The sequence below is a fragment of the Apodemus sylvaticus genome, chromosome 12 (genome assembly GCF_947179515.1).
Source record: "Apodemus sylvaticus chromosome 12, mApoSyl1.1, whole genome shotgun sequence".
Classification (NCBI taxonomy): domain Eukaryota; kingdom Metazoa; phylum Chordata; class Mammalia; order Rodentia; family Muridae; genus Apodemus; species Apodemus sylvaticus.
Window position 1 is genome coordinate 99690405 of NC_067483.1, and position 19589 is coordinate 99709993.

Here is a 19589-nt window from a genome sequence, read left to right on the forward strand (position 1 = left end):
ATTTCTGTGAAGAGACACCACAACCAAGGCAATTCTTACAAAGGACAAATTTAGTTGGGGCTGGCTTATAGTTTCAGAGGTTCATTCCATTCTGTTATCAACTTGGCAGGAAATATGGCAGCATGCAGGAAGACATGATAAGCCCCTGGGGCTACAGTTGTAGGCATCTGTGATCCACCCAACATGGTGCTTCGAACACTACCCTGGTCCTTTATAACAGTAAACCTTAACTGTTGAGCAGTCCTCCCAGGCCTGCTCACTGCGTTTTAAAATCACTAGTTTCTTTTCCTCACCAAGGAATGTTTCAGATCTTTCTTACACCTCCAACTTCAGTGCTCACCTGTCCTTAATCTTTATAGGTGAATTTGTTACCTCATTCCACCCTTCCCCCTTTCCCCCCCCCCCCCCCACCGAAAGGCCATGTGCCCAAACACTCTGCCACCAGAACAGCTCCTCTTCCCGCTCAGAGATCATCTGTGAGGTAATGTGCAAGGTCGGCTCTAAAGCCTCCCATAGCTGTCTACCCTCTCTGCCAGGACATACTTTCCCATAGTTCATTTCTGTGACCCTGGTCTCTGTACTGTTGTCACTGGGTACAGTGCCCTTCAGAAAGACATGGGGCTGTTTCTGCAGGTTACATAGTTAGATGGGAGATATAGACATCTCTCCCAGCAGGCTGCCCCAGTTTGTGTGGGATAGAAAAGGCTGACCTTCTGTGCTAGGTGGGGCATGGTGCTCTCTTGAGGCCTTCTTCTCCTCCTGAGGCCTTTTTGCAGTCTGAGGAGCTCTTCCCTGCAGGTTGGCAGGGTACCAACGTGACTGTGAGATGGTGCCCCAGAGGGCAAGTGTGAGAGATAAAACTGACTGTTCTCAAAGCGGCTTTGAGCCAACTTAGGTCCAGCTACAAAAAAATAGGAAACATCAAGACTCTGCCAGTGCCTTATCTAGTCATCTCCACCCAAACTATAAGTTGAGAGCAGAAACTTACAGACAAGCTTTCTTGCATCTGATGAGGAGGTAAAAATGTAGAGACGAAAACACTGTTTCTGTTGGGAAAAAAGACAAAAACGGGTCAGAGGGAGAGGTGAGGTGGAGATGGTGTGTAAGATGTCTGACTGTTGGGGGAGGGGGAAGGGCCCACACTGGAGTTATAAACTCTGCACTTGGCACACTTGACATTCCAGGCTGATAGCCAACTTGGCAAAGGCATCAACCTCTCCGTCCCCGGGCTCTTATTATGAAGTAAGGATCATCATTTCTCACACTTGTATGGTAGGAGTAGATTCGGCCCCAGCTGCCTTCTGCTGGCTTCAGAGGCCCTTCCTTCAGTGACATTGATTCCTATCACAAGAGGCAGCCAAATCTGTCTGGTGTGGCCAGTGCAGCACCCTCGCCAGCTTCCTGCACTTCCCCGACGTGCTTTCTCTATTTCTACATCTGTCGAATGTACCTACAAAGCAAACTTTCTAACTCCAATCCTTGACCCAGATTGGTTCTCTCTTCCTTTCCCAACCAAGTTGCACTGGGTGCATTGACCATGGAGGGCAAGCCTTATGTCCAGTAGTAGGTGGTCAACAGAAAATGAACTCGATATTTTTGGAGATATTTTTATCTCAAATTGCTTTTTTTGGCCACTTTTTGTCTTATTAGTCTTTTGCTTATATATTTTGGTTTCCACGTGTGTTTCTGTTTTCTGTTTTGTTGTTTTGATTTTTTAAGAGAGAGAGGGAGAAAGGTAGATAAAGAGATGGGGACGATCTGGGAGGAATTAGGGGAGGGTATAATGGCGATCAGAATATATTCGAAGAAACACAGATGGAATGAGAGTGTGTATCTGAAAAGAATGGGGGAAGTGACTGAGAATGACTAAGACACAATACATGAAATTTTCAAGAATTTACAAAAAGAAACTCAAATTAGGACAACATTGAAAACTGGGTTCTTTGGGAAGGGTAGTATCTGAATACCGTAGTATTCATGAGTTCCAGAGTAGCTGGGACCACATAGTAAGACCAACTCTCTAAAGGAGGAGGAGCAGGAGTAAGTCCCGTGGGGTGATGGATGGATAATCTTCGATTGGCTCCCAGAATGAGATATCATTAGGAGGTTGCAAAAGTTGGAGACAGGGTCTGGTGGGAGGACTTATTGGGCCATATCTTTGCAATTATATTTCATGGTGGCCACTTTTCATTTGCTACAACTTTCTCTGTTTCCTGTCGGGCAGCATATGTGAACAGTGGTCTCTACCCAAGTTCCTGTTGCCATGGTTTTATACCTAAGCACACAGGGTTAGGATGGTCTGAAACTGTAGGCTAAAACAACTTCTGCTTCCTGAGTTCTTTCTTACTGGGTCATAGAAACAAAAATTAACCTATACAAAAGGTTCCATGAGAAACTCTTTTTTTTTTAATTCGATATAATTTATTTACATTTCAAATGATTTCCCTTTTCTAGCCCCCCCACTCCCTGAAAGTCCCGTAAGCCCCCTTCTCTTCCCCTGTCCTCCCACCCACCCCTTCCCACTTCCCCGTTCTGGTTTTGCCGAATACTGTTTCACTGAGTCTTTCCAGAACCAGGGGCCACTCCTCCTTTCTTCTTGTCATGAGAAACTCTTGAAACCAGAAGCTGGGAGTGTAGCTCAGCCCGAGGGCAGAATGCTGGCCTGGACTGGGAGATCTGGGCTGGAAAGCTAGTACCACAGAAAACAGGTGTGGCGTTGTGCCACCTTGTAAGCTGGTTACAGGTACAGTTCAAGTTTACCCTCAACTACACAATGAAGCTAAGGCCAGCCTGAGCTAAAAAGAATGATATCACAAACCATTTTATACCATCAGGCCCCATCTTTCTCTGCAGCCACTGGTTCAGTCAGCCGTTCTCAGTTTATCAGTTCAGCTTCGTCCTGGTGCAACCAGTACTCTGTACCTTGGTTGTACCTGAGTCACTATTCACTTCAGGTTGGTCCATTATGCTCTCTGGAAATTGTAAATGATGATGATGATGATGATGATGATGATAATGAGTAGTAATAGCAGCAGTCATAATTTTACTAATGAATAACTGACACACAATTAAAAACAGGCTATGTTTTTATTCTCTGGTTTTTCACAATCAATGCGTTTTAACATTTTTGCATTTATGTATGTCTTGTGTGTATGTGTGCATGTGTGTGTGCGTGCGCGTGCGTGCGTGTGCGTGTGCGTGTGCGTGTGTGTGTGTGTGTGTGTGTGTGGTGTACTTACAAATGTGGAGGTCAGAGGACAACTTATGAGAGTCAGTTCTCTCCTTCCACAATAAATCCCAGGTTGTCAGGCTTCCTGGCAGGCACCTTTACCTGCTGAGCCATCTTGGGAGCCTCACATTGATTTTTTTAAAAAGGATTCTTTTGTTGGTCAGCCCTTTGTCTCAGGGACAAACTACCCAAGTCACTCTTAGAGAGGAGGGATTTACTTTGTATCCTAGTTTGAGGAGGAAAGGATTTATTTCTTCTTACAGCACACTTGTCCATCATTGAAGGAAGCTGGGCAGGAGCTGAAAGTCAGAACCTGGAGTCAGGAAATGATGTGGATACCATGCAGGGTCTCTGATTACAGACATGCCCACTTTGCTTTTTGAAGAAAATACAATCCAGGATCACCTGTCCAGTGGTGGCACCACTCAGTGGGCAGGACCCTCTTATGGAAGTCATTAACTAGGAAAATAGTCTGCAGACTTCTTTACAGGGAAATCTAATAAAGGAGTTTTCTTAGTTAGGTTCCTTTTCCCAGATAACTCTCATCAAGTTGTATCAAACTGAAAACTGACCACACTTTGGTCATGATTTTCATTGTTCTAGGGCTGGTGGCAATCAGTGCATGTGGCAGAGGCAGTTGTTTAAGTTATGATGTCACAAAACAGAAAGTGGGGAGACAGAAAGATAGAGACAGAGAGAGACAGAGACAGGGAGACACACACACACACACACACACACACATCCCAATGCCTCCAGTACCCATTCAAGCCTATACAACTAGGCCCCACTTCCTAGAGCTCCTACAACCCACCCAACAGCACCACAGGCTGCTAATCAAACCTTTCTGTGTGCACCATAGAGGACCACAAGAGCCCCAAACGATAACAGATGCAGGTCTTTCATAAGTCCATGTCTAGTCCACCAAGAGACACTGTTTTGTTCCCTTTAGTAGATTGGGCTGACTTGTGTGTATGTATGCATGTGCGTGCGTGTGTGTGTGTGTGTGTGTGTGTGTGTGCGCGCGCGCGCGCGCGCGCGCGCGCGCACGTGCGCGTGCATGTGTGTATGTTATTAGTAAAAACCACAGTATTCTATTGAAGTCCAGGTGGGGAGAACCCCCTTTAGCCTCGTGGAGGGTATTTTTGGTAGGAGAGCTGGAAGCCAGACCACATCTGAATGTAAGACAGAACTGAATTTGCACATTCTCAGGACAGAGCACTGTGCCGAGCCACAGCAGCTAGCTCTGACTTATCTTACCTTAATATTCACTGTGTCAAAAAACTGGGAAACATCTGTGTATACCATAAAAAATTATAGTTCTTATAAATGTAATTTTGAAATTTATTGTATCTAAAGTATATGCTGAAAAAAAGAGTAAGCAAAAAGATGCATACATCTCATTCAAAATTGAACTTATTTCATTTTTAAATTATCTAACCTATTTGGTAAATAGCTAAATTAGATAATAATTAGATAAAATTAGATAATACACGTGGAAACAATATGCAAACTCCAAAATGCTGTATGGAGACTGTAGTGACATTTTTGAGAATTCTGAAAATTTGGTTTCTTTAAAAAATATGAAAATATTGTCAGAATGTGCTTTCATTTTAATCCCGGGTGCAGGGATGTGGGGCTGCTTCAGATGGTCCACAGCAGTTGACTGTGATTTGCCTCGTGTTCTAGCAGAAGTGTGGTGCTACCAGCTGCAGATAGCTTCTGTGACTGCATGATGTTTGGAATTCTGGGAACTTTCCAGAGGATACATAAATCATAGATGCTAGGGCCCCAAGAGGCATGCTGGGTGTTTGTTGACCATTTAGGGAGGTTGGTTCTGCTTTGATAGTGGCCTGATCAAAGAAGAAACAAACTGAAAGAAATTAGATTCAGGGGTCGGCCTTGTTCTCCTCTATCCCTGTTCTTTTCCTACCTCATGTTAGGGTGTAAAACCAGGGGTCGGGGTGCAGATAACGGGTGGGAAAAAGAAGAACCCACAAAGTTACAAAGACTCTTCTATTTAAAAGCTATAGATTTTTCTTCTTAGATGGAATAAATTTGAATCTACTAAACCTTTTTTATTTTCATCCATATAAATTGAAACCCCATTGGCTAGCAGGCAGATGTAGCCCTGCACTGATTTAATCTGGCATGTCTTTCTAGCAGGCTAGGACAGACTTCCTGCTGCAGGCTGTTCTAGGCCTCAATTATTAGAGCTCTAGTTTTTAGACACAAGGAACACTTATTTTTTTGTTACAATGTTAGGCTCAATCATGTTACCGTTCTCAGTAATGCTTCCTTGAAAACCTTTAAAAGGGATAACTTAAAAATCATTCTAGCTAAGAAAGAACATTAGCTCACTCTCATTCTCTCCTCCAGAGAGAACAGTGTGACATTTTAGGTTCTGGGAAGAGATTCTTTCTTCAGCTACATCAAATACTGGAGATTTCCTAACTACTTACCAGCAACATTAGTTACCAGACTTACTAGTCTACTATCTGTAAACTTTGGTGGTAACTTCAAAATTTAAAATTTATCTATTTTTCTTGAGAATTTCATACATGAGAACTCTATTTTTACTCTATTTGTATCATGTCCACTCCCTTTTTCTCTCCAACTCCTCCCATGTCCCCATCTCATCCTAAAAAATTATGACTCTTTTATTATTGTTACACACATACAAATACACACACACACACACACACACACACACACACACCTCTTACTGAGCCTATTTGATGTTGCTCCTATGTACATGTTTAGGGCTGACCACTTGGGACTGGACAACCAATCAGAGGACATATCCCTTAAGAAAACTGGTTCTCCCTCTCTCAACAGCGTTGATTGCCTGTAGCTCTTTATGTAGGGTGTGCCCTGTAAAATTTCTCCCCTTTACGCTTTGTATCAACTGGTGGTGTTATTGTGCAGATCTTGTTTAGGTAACCATATTGCTAAAGTTTCTCTGTCACGTCTAGAATATGCTCTCTAGCAATAGGCAGACAGGTCCTCTGGCTCTTTCAGTTCTTCTGAACTCTCTTCTGTAATGTACCTGAGCCTGTAGTGTAGAGCGTATAATGTAGCTGCATCTCTGGGTCAGTTGTTTTCTGTGTTTTCACAATCATAGATTGCTTCTATCTGTTAAAAGTGAGCAGCTTAGTCTTAGATGAAACTTGAAGAGGCTGTACTGCAAAACTTCTGAATCTGCAATTTCTGTGTCGGGTGCTATTCAACTGGTGCTGTTATTGCCTGTAGTCTTTGAGAACCCCACTTAGTGGGTTTGTCTGTGATCTACTTAGTCTCACTTTACTGAGAGTAAGAGCAGGCATCTGAATAATGACTACTGAAGAATCATACTTTTATAGTTATGAACAACTGAACCAAGCATGTTGGTCTTGTTTATTTTTGTGGTGACAGGGATCAAACTCGGGGCTTGAGCATGATAGGCAGACCACTAACACTAAGCTATACCTCAGGCCCAAATAAAGAACATTTGAAGAAAAATGCTTATCTTTGTATTATAATAAATTTTGGAGGCGTTTAAGCTGATCACCTTGACTGGTACACAGACCTAACAATTAAAATACTTGTTGATTAAGTCCCATGTTTAGAGTTCTTGCACATACATGTGGATTGAACTAGGCATGCCTCATTTAATAACGAATGTGTGTTGGTGTCTTACCTTGTGCCATTTCCTGTTCTTACAGAGTTTGTGCCTTAGGGGGAAAAAGACAATAGACCATGTATCTCTTGTCTTTTCCATAATGAAGATGAACTCAGGGGATAAAACAAGCCAGACACAGAAAGACAAATGCTGTCCACTCTAAAAAACATTGACTTTGTGGAGATGAAGCATAGGACTGTGGGCTGCACATCTATATGGTAGTGGTTCAGATAAAAGATTATAGAGGAAGCAAAGTTGCTTTTCCCCTTGCTTGGCCTTCACTCTTGCAGGTGAGCTCTATGGCGACACTGGTCATTCTGTCCAGTCTGGTGAGGACCCCAGATGAGTGGGGTACAGGAAAGAGAGGATGCACCAATGGGGAACAGATTGGGGCACAGATTACATCTCCATCCAGGAAGCAGAACAAGGATGGGGGGGACCAGGCTTGAACCTTCCTTGTAATATCTCATCAGGCCTTAAGGGGTCATACAGGAGCTACCAAGGGTTTTGAGAAGAAAGTTCACACCACTAACTGTTGCATGTAGTTTTGTGCTATTTGTCTTTAGCTCTGGGAAGTGGCTGCACTACCAGCCTCCTCCCAGCTTCCTTTGGATGAATGGATATAACACACACACACACACACACACACACACACACACACAGTTGTTCCTTTTCAATTTGCCTTTGGATATTATTGCTGGGTCCTACTATCTCCCACCTAGAAAAGTGTGCCTTTAATATTTTTATCTCTGCTCCTCCCCTTGCCCTAAACTTCAGTTGAATCTAGTCCCTGCTAAACATCTCTGACCACCTGCCTATAGGAGCAGCCACAGCCCACCGAAACTCCCAAGACCTTATGTGGTTGCCTCCTCTCTCCAAAGTATGGCAACCAATTTCCTCCAGGGACCCAGAAGCCCCACCTATACCTTTTGCCCAGTAATTGGCCCATGGATTTCTTTTCTGACAGATCAAAAACCAATTGGGGAATAGGACCTCAGCATCAGAACTACCCTTACAATTAATGACTTTAAGACCACCCAGATGCCTCATCCCTTAAAAGTTTCACCATCTTCCAGTGCTACTAACTGGGAAGCAAGCTTTTGATAGCAACTATTTAGCCCTTCTTTCCTCCCTCCTCCCTCACTCCCTATCTCTCCCACCACTCTTTCCTTTTTTTTCATCTTTCTTTTACTGTGACTTACTGGATTTAACTAGGGTTGCTTACAAGAACATCAACGGAGGAGCATTATTTACAGAAGCCTAGGCACTTTACCTATGGTTAAACCACAAGAGAAAATATCTCTCCCTCTGCTAGTAATCATTAATTGCTTCCTCCTAAAGTGTGGGGTCTCATCCCTCTGCCCCCAATGAAATCATTGGCAGGTCTCATGCTGCTATTCAGAGCTGCTGAGAACTGGAGTATAATGAGTGTGTCATACTCGCAAGAAAGTACCCCACAGCACTCCACCTCTCTCTCTCTCCACCCCTCTTCTGTGATCCTTCCTGAGCAGTCTTGGGGGAGGAGATACAGGCATCACACTTAGGTTTCTGCTTTCGACAGCCACTTATTCTCATCATTTTAACAGGTTATGAGTCTCTGCAGTAATCACCACACACTGCAAAGAGAAGCGTCTCTGACCCAAGGTGGCAGTAGCTCTGACATACAGGCATAAGCACAAATATTTAGAAGGCAGTTTGACAGGGACATCATGTCCAGTTAGTAAAACAGCACCAATAGGTGGGTGTGGTGGCACACGTCTTTAATCTTAGGAGTTGTGGGGGCAAAAGAAATAGATCACTATAAGTTCTAGGCCACCCTAGGTTACATAGTGAGACCCTATCTCTAAAGACAAAAAAGAAAAAACAAGTGAACAGCAGCAGCAGCAGCAACAACAACAGCAACAACAACAACAAGAACAGCAGCAGCAACTTCAGCAATAGATTACTATGACATCCCCAGACATGAGTTTTTGACTAGGTTTACCTTGTCAGATATGAGTTCTCTCCTGTGGAGCAGGGCCTCAGATCCAATCTGCAACTGGATACACATAGTACACACTTGCCGCTCTTGCCACAGAGTAACTTTAATTTTCTCCAGTCCCAGCTTTCACAGCACAGCCCCTACTGTGCTTGTTGTAACAGTTACTCTTTACATTGCCTTTGATACATCTCTGCTCTTCCCCACTAATGTTTATTGGTCATAATTTTAGATACTTTTTGTTACTTGGTGTCAACATAATTATCCATGATTCATTGATTAAATGTCTGTTTTATTCTGAGCATGTGGTGCTAAACACATAAATCCATGATAATTTTCGTCAGTGGTAAAGATGATTGGGCTCAGAGAGAGAAGGTAGGTAGAATGTAACCCCCCTCTTTACTGAATGCTGCCAGGCTGCTCTGATGCCTCTGAAACAATGGGCTTGCTGGCTGTATGCCTTCCCTTGGCCTGCCATTACATTGTTTTAGATGATGGTAATTTCCTTTCTTATTGGCACATCTCTTCTGATTCTTTTCTTTTTTTTCCCTCCTCAGGTAACTTTTTGATACTGCCAGAATGAGGAAACATCTTTTCTCTTGTTCTCTGCTCAGCACCTCCTGTCTAGTTGCCAGGGGGAATCAGAGAAGCCCTAAGTGCAATACTAACTTAACATCCCTGGGCTATATCAGGTGCATGATATTCATGGCATCTCTTTGGCACTAGTGCCATCTTCCTGCTTTTAGTGTAGGCTTTTTATTAGGTTTATAGATGTTCCAAGGTTAAGGTTCCTGGGGGCTAAGCTTCAGAGGTGAAAGTTTAGTCATGGTTTCTGAGGAAAAGACAAAGCAGTGAGACATATTTAAGATGGTTCTAATTTTGAAAAAGCTTTCCCACGGGTAAGGCTGTTTATTTGCCATTCATCTGAACAGCTTCTGCTACTCACTCCTGGTACTTAGAAAGAACTGATGGAGATACAGACCAAAGGAAGTCCTGCAGCTCCGTCCTGTCCATCCTCCCCCAGCCTCTCTGGTTATCAGTGCCTCAGTGCTGGGATTTTTGATCTGCCTTTTCATTTGTGACTGTGATGGATCAGTCTGACTCAATCTTAAGGATGGAAGCCATTTTTGCTATAAGGTCAGAGCGAGTTCATTTCTGTTTGCTGCAGAATTGAAGCTGACCACACTTTAATCTATTTCTGGAATTTGACATGTTCCCCATCTTATGGAGTTTGGCTCACACCTTGAGACTACTCTGATAAGATGCTCTGCCAAATAATTTAAAAATTCCTACATAACCAAAATTCCTCTGGAAATCCCCTAACCCTTGAAAACCCTTACTCTTGCAGGATTTTGGACTATAAAAATCCTAACATTTCCTGTGTTCTATGCTATATTTTCAAACCCTGATTTAGGGAGATAGCTCCTGTCTGTTAGAAAATAAAGGTTGCTTAATTTGACCAGAGAATCTGGACAATGGCTTCTGCTCTTGATCAGTGGGATTGACAACTGTTACTGATTTCTGTCCCAATCCCATTACTCTGTCTTGTGTTCTGTGTTGTTGGAAACTACTAAGTTATCCTGTGGATGCTAGAGGAAGAGCACCGGGCTGAAGGAAACCCGGGCTCCCTCTTCACTGTGGACTCTAGAGGCAGAGCACAAGTATGGAGGAAGCCCAGCTCCCTTTCTTCACTGTGGAAGAGCACAAGGAAGAAAACCAGGCTGGATGAAGCCCCAACTCCCTTCACTGTGGCAGCCCCCAGAGTGTCTTCCTCTCCACAGCAACGAATGGTTACTCAGCACCATTTGCTGTTTCTAGGGTTCTGTGCAGCTCAGACGCTGGCACCGGCTGACCTACTAGTGTTCCTCCTAGAGTCCTGGTTCCAGCCAGTGCAGTTTGTAAACCCAGCACCTCCCTCTTGTTCCCACACCAGCAGTCATTTTGCTTCCTGGAGTGGTCATCTTAGAATGCCCCAGCTTCTGTGGATCTTTGTTTGTTCAGTTCTCAGTCCTTTACGTTAAATTCTCTCTTTGAAGTAACTTTTGTAGTTTCTTTTTGGAGCTGGGCCCTGACTGATGCACACATGCTACTCTATACAAGAGATACTGTAGGTTTGTGGTACACTACAGCTACCCAGAGGGTGCCCAGCATTTTATCACTGAACCCAGAGTGCTCTGTTCTAGGAGGGTGATAATCCCTGCTGCGCAAGACTCCCCTGTTCCAACAGGAGCAGAGTAGTTTGTAGACACTGGCTAATAACAATCATCTCTGTATGCTAATCCTCCCAATGAAGAAAGAGTGCTGGCTTGGTGACTTGCTTCATGAAGTCAAGCAGGCAAAAAAAAAAAAAAAAAAAAAACAAAAACAAACAAAAAAAAAAACGGTAGGACATAGAGATAACACACAGATGGATAGGAGAGAAGGGATGGAGAGGGGGAGAGAGCAAGCTACCAAAAGAGGTCAGAAGTCTGTCAACGAATCATGGAAGCAGTATTCGGTCACCTTTGCTGGGTTCAGTCCATTGCAAAGAAGTCATCAGGTGTTCCTGTTTGAGCATGAAATGGTCCCTACAGGCTTACTGCCTGCTTGGTCCTCAACTGATAGTTCCATTTTGGGAGACTGTGAGAGCTTTAGGAGGGTTGTTCCTGGTCAGTAGACCCGCCCCACCCACCCCCGCTTCCTGTCTGCTGTGTTAAAAGCCAGGGCTACACAGAGAAATCCTGTCTCGGAAAACAAAAAAACAAAAAACAAAAAACAAAAACAAAACAACAAAAAGAAGACATCCTCTGGTTGATGCTTGTACTTCCATAATATGCATAATAATCTCATGGAACGAGCAACCATGGACAGACCTGCTGAAAATACAAGCCGAGATTAACACTTCCTTCTTCCCTCCTTCATGCCCTTTATGGAAGGTCTTTGTCACAGCAGCACAAAGGCCAGCACAGCAGTTCAGGCTACACTAGGATGGGTGGTGGGTGGTGGTGGTGGTGCTGGTGTTGTGGATGGCACAGGGTGTGGCGGGGGGGGGGGGGGGTCTGTGGGAGCCATGTCTGAGCTCCACTACAACTGGGTAGTTTGGCTATGCCTGTCTGGATATGACTTTCTTTGTATTCACCCTGATTGGTGTTTGTTGAGTCTGTAATTTATGTTTTTCACAAATCTGGGAAAGTTTGTTGCCATTCCTCATATATTTTCCTACTCCATTTTTCTTCTTAGGTTGCCTGTATGCATGTCCTTTTCATATTATCCCTTAGCTCTTAAGTCCTTATTGACTTTTAAAACATATTTGTATTTATTCTTTGAGAAGCTCATAGATGCATACAATATATTTTTTTTTAAATCATATTCACCCATTTCCCAAATTTTTCTTCCTGGATTCCCCTCCCCCATACCTCTGTTAACTTCACTCCTTTTTTTTTTTTTTTTTTTTTTTTTTTTTTATAACACACTGAATCCAGTTACTGCTGCACATATATGCATGGCTGTGGGGCCAACTCCTGAAGCATGGCCAACCTGCCAGGACCACAGCCCTAAAGAAAACCAACTCCTCCTCCTCTGGAAGTCATCAAGTCATTTGCTCCTCAGCTAGAAGTGGGGGCTCCCATGCCCTCCCCCATCAAGGCTGCAGTGTTGACTGGCTTGGTCTTATGCAGGCCTCTGCAGGCAACCATGGCTGCCCTGAGTTCGTGAGTGCAGCAGTTATGGTATGTCCGGAGGACACTGCTTTACCCCAGTCCTCACTGACCTCTGAGTTTAGATTCTGATGATATTTTTTCAGACTTAGTATTAATTTTTTATTTATTTATTTTTTTTGGTTTTTTGGATTTGGGTTTTTGGAGACAGGGTTTCTCTTTATAGCCCTGGCTGTCCTGGAACTCACTCTGTAGATCAGGCTGGCCTCAAGCTCAGAAATCTGCCTGCATCTGCCTCCCAGAGTGCTGGGATTACAGGCATGCACCACCACTGCCTGGCTTTGGTATTAAATTTTAGAGATGGTTTTATATTTTAATTATGCGTATGTTTGTGGGTATGTGCACATAAGTTGCAGGTGTCTGAGGAGATGGACATTGGCATTACGGGTGAGCTGCTAACATGGGTGTCAGAACCAAGCTCAGGTCCTTCTTTACAAGAACACTACATGTTCCTAACTGCTGAGCGATCTCTCCAGCTCCCCTTTTTAATAGATTGGATAATTTCTGTTATTCGAATTTGAAGTTCATTGACTTTTAAAATCTTTGTTCTGTCATGAGCTCTATCTAGTAATTTTTAAATTTCAGATATAGCTTTACAGTAATAACATCTTCAGTTAAGATATGAAAAAATTAAGCATGAAGTTAAAACTGATTTCTTCAGATTCTTAGGCCGCATCATCTTAAAGAAGTGGGGCTGGTGAGACGGTTAAGCATTGAAAATGTTTGCCAAACAAGCAAGAGATAGGCATTGGTTCCCAGGACCCCAGCAAGTGCAGACTTGCACAGTTGCCTCAGAAACTGGAAACAAGGTATCTGTGCAGCAGTCTGGCCGGTGAGACTAGCTACAGACTGGTTAGCGAGACTAGCTATAGTGGCCAGTGCTAGGCTTGACCAAGAGCCCCTGCCTAAGAAGAGTAAGGTTGGAGAACAATGGGCTGGAAAGATGGCTCAGCAGTTAAGAGCTCCAACTGCTCTTCCGGAGGTCCTGAGTTCAAATCCTAGCAACCGCATGGTGGCTCACAACCATCCATAACGAGATCTGACGCCCTCTTCTGGAGTGTCTGAAGACAGCTACAGTGTACTTACATATAATAATAAATAAATCTTTTTAAAAAAGGTTGGAGAACAATAAAGAAAGATTTCTGACACAAGCATGCACATACATGTGAACATGCATGCACACATGCACACACACAAATCCATGAAGAGAAAAAATTAAGGCAGTTAAACCTCTTATAACATTTGAAAAAATCGCTACCTAGAGGCTATTCAACTGTGAGCAACTACAGTTTTCTAGGACTCTAACCAGGAGCCCCATTTACAGTAAAAGGCATGTCTTAATCCTGAAATGTAACCTGCATGATCCATGTATTTTATCTTACAAGATGATAGTTCTGTCCAAGCCACCACTAGAAACAGGCTCTGATGTCACCAAGGGAAAAGGGGAGAACACTGAGCAAGTCAATCCCCAAAACTTCCAAAGTAGAGTTGCTACTAAGACACTTCAGTGTGTTGGCATGTCTGACCTGTGATGTCTACACCTGTCTTGGCAGGCCTTACCTTTCCCTGAGCACCAATCTTTGTATTAACCTCATGTTTAAAGCTAGTTTAAACTTTCTGTTTATGAACTCCGACTCTGTATCCCACAGGTGGAGGCTCTGTGGGGGAATTCCCAGGCTGTTGATGGGTATTCTCAGCTTTATCTCATGCTCAGTAAACACGGAGGTACAGGGCTAGATTCAGATACTAACTCCCTGACGCTTAAGAAAAAAGTGCTTCTTTTTCTTCTTTGAATCTGCTTTGACTTTTGTGGGAGAGCAAATTGGAAAAATAGGACACAAGCACGTTCTCCACACTCTAGCTAAGGAAGCAGTGTGTCTGTGTGTGTGTGTTCATGTGCATATGCGTGCTCGCGTGTGTTTGTGCATGCGTGTGTGTGTGTGTGTGTGTGTGTGTGTGTGTAGATAGATATCCAAATTTGGGGTACTCAGGAGATAAAGAAAATATTTACAGGGTTGAATACACAGGAAGTGAGCTGCCGGGAGAGGCAACAAGCCCAACAAGCCTGGCAGGTGAACTCTGACTTGGAGGACAGAGTCAAGGCTGCTGACAGTTCATCTGTGCTGGTTTTCAAATCCCCCTGCCATACAACCAAAGAAGCACAGGTTGTGTGGAGATTGTAAGATAAAGCCTTGCACCTCCCCTCAGATGTCACGTGCATGAAATATGCTGAAGAAACAAGTCAACCAAAGCAGAAGTACAAGAACACAGGCTTCAGTGCACTTCCAGGACTGGAAGTCTCGTCTCTAGTCTGCAGCTCAAGCAGGCCCTTCGCCGGTTTTGGACGGATGCTCACGCTCCAGGCTGTTAAACAGAGCCTGTCAGGTACAAGCCATTCTGATTTCTGTTGCGAATTTGACCAGTTTGTTCCTCCTGTAGATCATTAAGAGTGCCAAGCAGGAAGTGCTCAAAATTCAATGAGAATTAGAAGAAAGCCAGAGTCACCATCCTGTTTTCTTTTCTGTTGCTGTGAAAGAGACCATAACCAAAGGCAATCTGGGGAGAAAAGTTTATTTCACCTTACACTTCCAGGTAGTAGTTCGTCAGTCATTAAAGGAAGTCAAGGCAGGAACCTGGAGGCAGAAGCTGAGCCAGAGATCATGGAGGCAGGCTGCCTACTGCTTTGCTCCCTCTTCCTACGGATGGTACCACCCACAGTGGGCTGGGTCCTCCTACATTAATTAGAAATTAAGAAAATGCTTCGATTTAGTATTGTAAAAGAAGGATCACAGTGCCCTTCTCCTAGGAACCCACAGGGTGAATGTAAATGAGTTTCTTCATGCAAAAGGCATAGAACCCTGGCAAATACAGTGTGAAGTGCACCTAAGCATCCAGGAGAAGTGGTTTCTGTCACTGACTCATTTATCCACAGCACATTCTCAAAAAATGGTGATAGTGACATCATGGGTGGCCCGTTTACCAGGAGTAGAAAGAAGCCTTCTTTGCCATATGGATCACAGGCACTTCCTTCCAGTATTTGCCCCCCCCCCCCCCCCCCCGGACTCTTTTATTTCGATTGTTTGATTGTTTCTTCTGAGACACGGTGTTGCTAGGTAGCTCAGAGGTCCTCACACTCCCGGTCCTCTGACCCAGCCTCCTGAGGACTAGAGAAGACTGCAGTGTTTCCTTTCCCTGACACTACCACCCTATTTGTTACCCCATGTGGTGGCCATGCCTCCTCATCCTCAGTGGTACACAGGACTTGAGGGGGTGGGGCAAGTGGGAGACACAGCAGAGACCCCAGTCAAAGATCCTAAGCTGTGCTACATACAGGTCCTATGCCTTGAAGACACCCACTATGGGCCCTGATCCCAACAACGATTATAACCTTGACTTTAAGGAGCTTTAGCTCCTTTCTCATCCCTAAATCTTACGAGGCATTCCATTAACCCACTTCACAGTGTATTATGGCTGCTTTATTTCCACGTAACACAGACAAAGTCATTTGTGAAGAGGAACTCTCAACTGAGAAAATTATCCCGTAAGATCTGTCTGTAGAAAAGAGTGCTGTATATTTGCTTGATTAATGATTCACATGTGGGCCCAGCTCAGTCAGAGTAGTGCCACCTCTGGCCTTATGGTCCTAGGTGGTACAGGAAATCAGGTTGAGCAAGCCATGAGGAGCAAGCCAGTAAGCAGCACCACTCCATGGTCTCTGCTTCAGTTCCTCCCTCAAGTTCCTATCTTGAAATCTACCCTGATTTCCTTCAGCGATGGACAGTTACCTGAAGTAAGCAATGATCCCCTTCCTTCCCAAGTTTTTTCACAGCAACAGAAACCCTGACTCATAGTATCACTGAACAAATAAAAATTCTGTTTTCCTTTGAGACAGGCTCTTGTATAGTCTGGGTTGATCTTGAATTCCACAAGTGGTGGAATGTCTTTAATTGTCTTGCCCTCGGTGCTAGGATTATAGGCAAGTGCCACTACACACAACTTGTGAGGTGCTGGAGTGGAACCCAGAGCTTCGAGCAAACCAGGCATTCTACCAACTAAGCTACCAGGCCCACAACTTTTTAAATTTTATGTAATCTTTTAATGCTCCAGATTTTATTCCCCTTCCGGTCTACCCTCTCACTGTTCCCCATCCCATACCTCCTCCCCACACTCCTGTCTCCATGAGGATGTCTTTCCCCCCACCTCCACCCCACCAAACCTCTAAACTCCTTGGGGTCTCCAGTCTCTTAAGGGTTAGGTGCGTCATCTCTGAATGAACATAGAACAGGAAGCCATCTGTTGTGTGTTGGGGGTCTCATATCACCTAGTGTATGCTGCCTGGTTGGTGGTCCAGTGTCTGAGAGATCCCGGGGATCCAGATTGAGACTGCTGGTCCTCCTACAGGGTCGCCCTCCTCAGCTTCTTCCAGATTTTCCCTAATCCAACCACAGGGGTCAGCTGCTTCAGTCCATTGGTTGGGTGCAAATATCTGCATCTGAATCTTCAATTGCTTGTTGGGTCTTCCAGAGTGCTGTCATGCTAAGTCCCTTTTTGTGAGCGCTCCATAGCCTCAGTAATAGTGTCAGGCCTTGGGGCCTCCCCTTGAGCTGGACCTCCTTTTCCCCAGGCTCCTCTCCATTTCCATCCCTGCAGTTCTTTCAGACAGGAACACTTATGGGTCAGAGTTTTGGCTGTGGGATGGCAACCCCATTTTTCACTTGATGCCCTTTCTTTCTGCTGGAGGTGGGCTCTACAAGTTCCCTCTCCCTATTGTAGGGCATTTCATCTAAGATCCTTCCCTTTGAGTCCTAAGAGTCTCTCACCTCCCAGGTCTCTGGTGCATTCTGGACAGTCCACCCCCTACCCTCCCCCCACCACAGGTCCTACCTCACAAGGTTCTCTGTTTCCATTCTTACCGCTGACCCTCAGGGCTTCAGTCCTTTTCCCTCACTCAATACCAGATCAGGTTCCCCTCTCCCCCCTTTCCTACCAGTCCCTTCCTCCCCCTTGTGATTGCTTTTTTCTCCCTTCCAAGTGGGATTGAGGTGTCCTCACTTGGGCCCTTCAGCTTGTTGACCTTTTTAAGTTCTGTGGGAAAAAAAGCAAATGATATTTCATATATACTTACATAGATTTATTTATTAAAAAAACCTGTGTGTATGTGTGTGGTGTTCTGAATTAAAATGGCCCCCATAGACTCATAGGGAGTGTCCTTGTTGGAGGTGTGACTTTGTTGGAGGACGTGTATCATTGGGGGGCAGCTTTGGGGGTTCAGGAGCTCAAGCCAGGCTTAGTGACTCAATGTCTCTTCCTGCTGCCCTCGGGTCCAGGAGTAGAACTCTCTCTCTGTAGCACCATGTCTGCCTGTGTGTCACCATGCTTCCTGCCATGACAACAGACTAAACCTCTGAACTGTAAGCCAGCCCCAATCAAATGTTTTCCTTTATAAGTTTTTGTGGTCATGGTGTCTCTTCACAGCAATAGAAACCCTAACTAAGACAATGTGTGTTTGTGTATCTGTCTGTATGAGGGTTTGTGTTCCTGTATATGGTGACTGAAGAGGCATCAGATCCTCTGGATCTGGAATTATTGGCAGTTATGAGCTGCTGGGTGTGGGTATTGGGAACTGTAGTTGGGTTTCTGCAAGAGCAGTATATGCTTTTCACTTCTCTTTAGTCTGATCACATGTTTTTTAACTTAATTTCTAAATGTTTAATCTTTAGGCTCTTGTTATAAATTAAGTTCTGTGAAAAATGTGTTTTGAAAGTCATAAAATCACATATATAAAAATCTATATTACACATTGATGACCGCATATATAAATATCATACACACGTGTACAAACATGCTTGCACATGTGTGTACACACATATGTACATACATGCACACATGTATACACATGTACACATGCACATACACACAAACATGTTCACACATGTGTATGAACGTACACACGCACATGCACAAAGACACTTCAGTGTGACTCTCCTTCCCTGGAAGCCCACATCTATATCTTATGTTTCTTTGTGTTGTCTTTTCCCTTTCTTTCCCTCCAGTCTTCTCCCCTCCCCTCTGGTTCCCCTCCCCTCTGGTTCCCCTCCCCTCTGGTTCCCCTCCTCTCTGGTTTCCCTCTCCCCCTGCTTTCCCTCCCTCCTACTCCCCACCCCCCTGCTTCCCCACCTTCCCCTGTCCTTTCCCATCTCTCCCCTTCCCTTTCCTACCTCTTTGTCTCTTTCTCTCTATTAGCACAAGATTTTACCACAAAGCCCTGGCTGGCCTGGAACTTACGATTCTGCTGCTGCCCCCAAGTTGATGGGGTTACAGACACCCCCAGTCTGTTCTCAGTCATTTTCTTATCTCTCTCTCTCCCTCCTCCTGCCCTTTCTCTCTCCCTATAGTGGTTTAAATGAAAATGACTCCTATAGGGAGTAGAACTATTATAAAGAATTGAATTAATTTAATTAATTGGCCTTGTTGGAGGAAGAGCTCAAATGCCTAAGACAGTTTCATTGTCTTCTTACTGCCTGCTGATCCTGTCTGTGATGGACCAGCCTGAATCCATCTTTAGGATGGAAGCCATTTTGTTATAAGGTCAGAACAAGTTCATTTCTGCTTGCTGCAAAATTCAGGTTGACCATGCTTTAATCTGTTTCTTCTACTATCTGTTTGTCTGTGTAGCCCTGGCTGTCCTAGAACTCACTGTGTTCTGTAGACCAGACTGGCTTCAAATGTGGAGATCTACCCGCCTCTACTTTCTGAGTGCTAGAATTAAAGACTTGTGCCACCACTTCCTGGCTATGTTTCTGGAATTTGACTCCTATCCTGTGGAGTTTAACACCTTGAATGTACTCTGATAAGACGTGCTTAATAATTTTAAAATGTCCAGGCAAGTTTCCATGCAACTAAAATTATTCTAGAAATCCACTAACCTTTGAAAACCCCTAGCCTTGCAGTTTCTTGGGCTTATAAGCCCTAGCTTCTCCTGTGTTCCATGGTGCATTTTCCAACCCTGCTTTAGGGAGATAGTCTTGC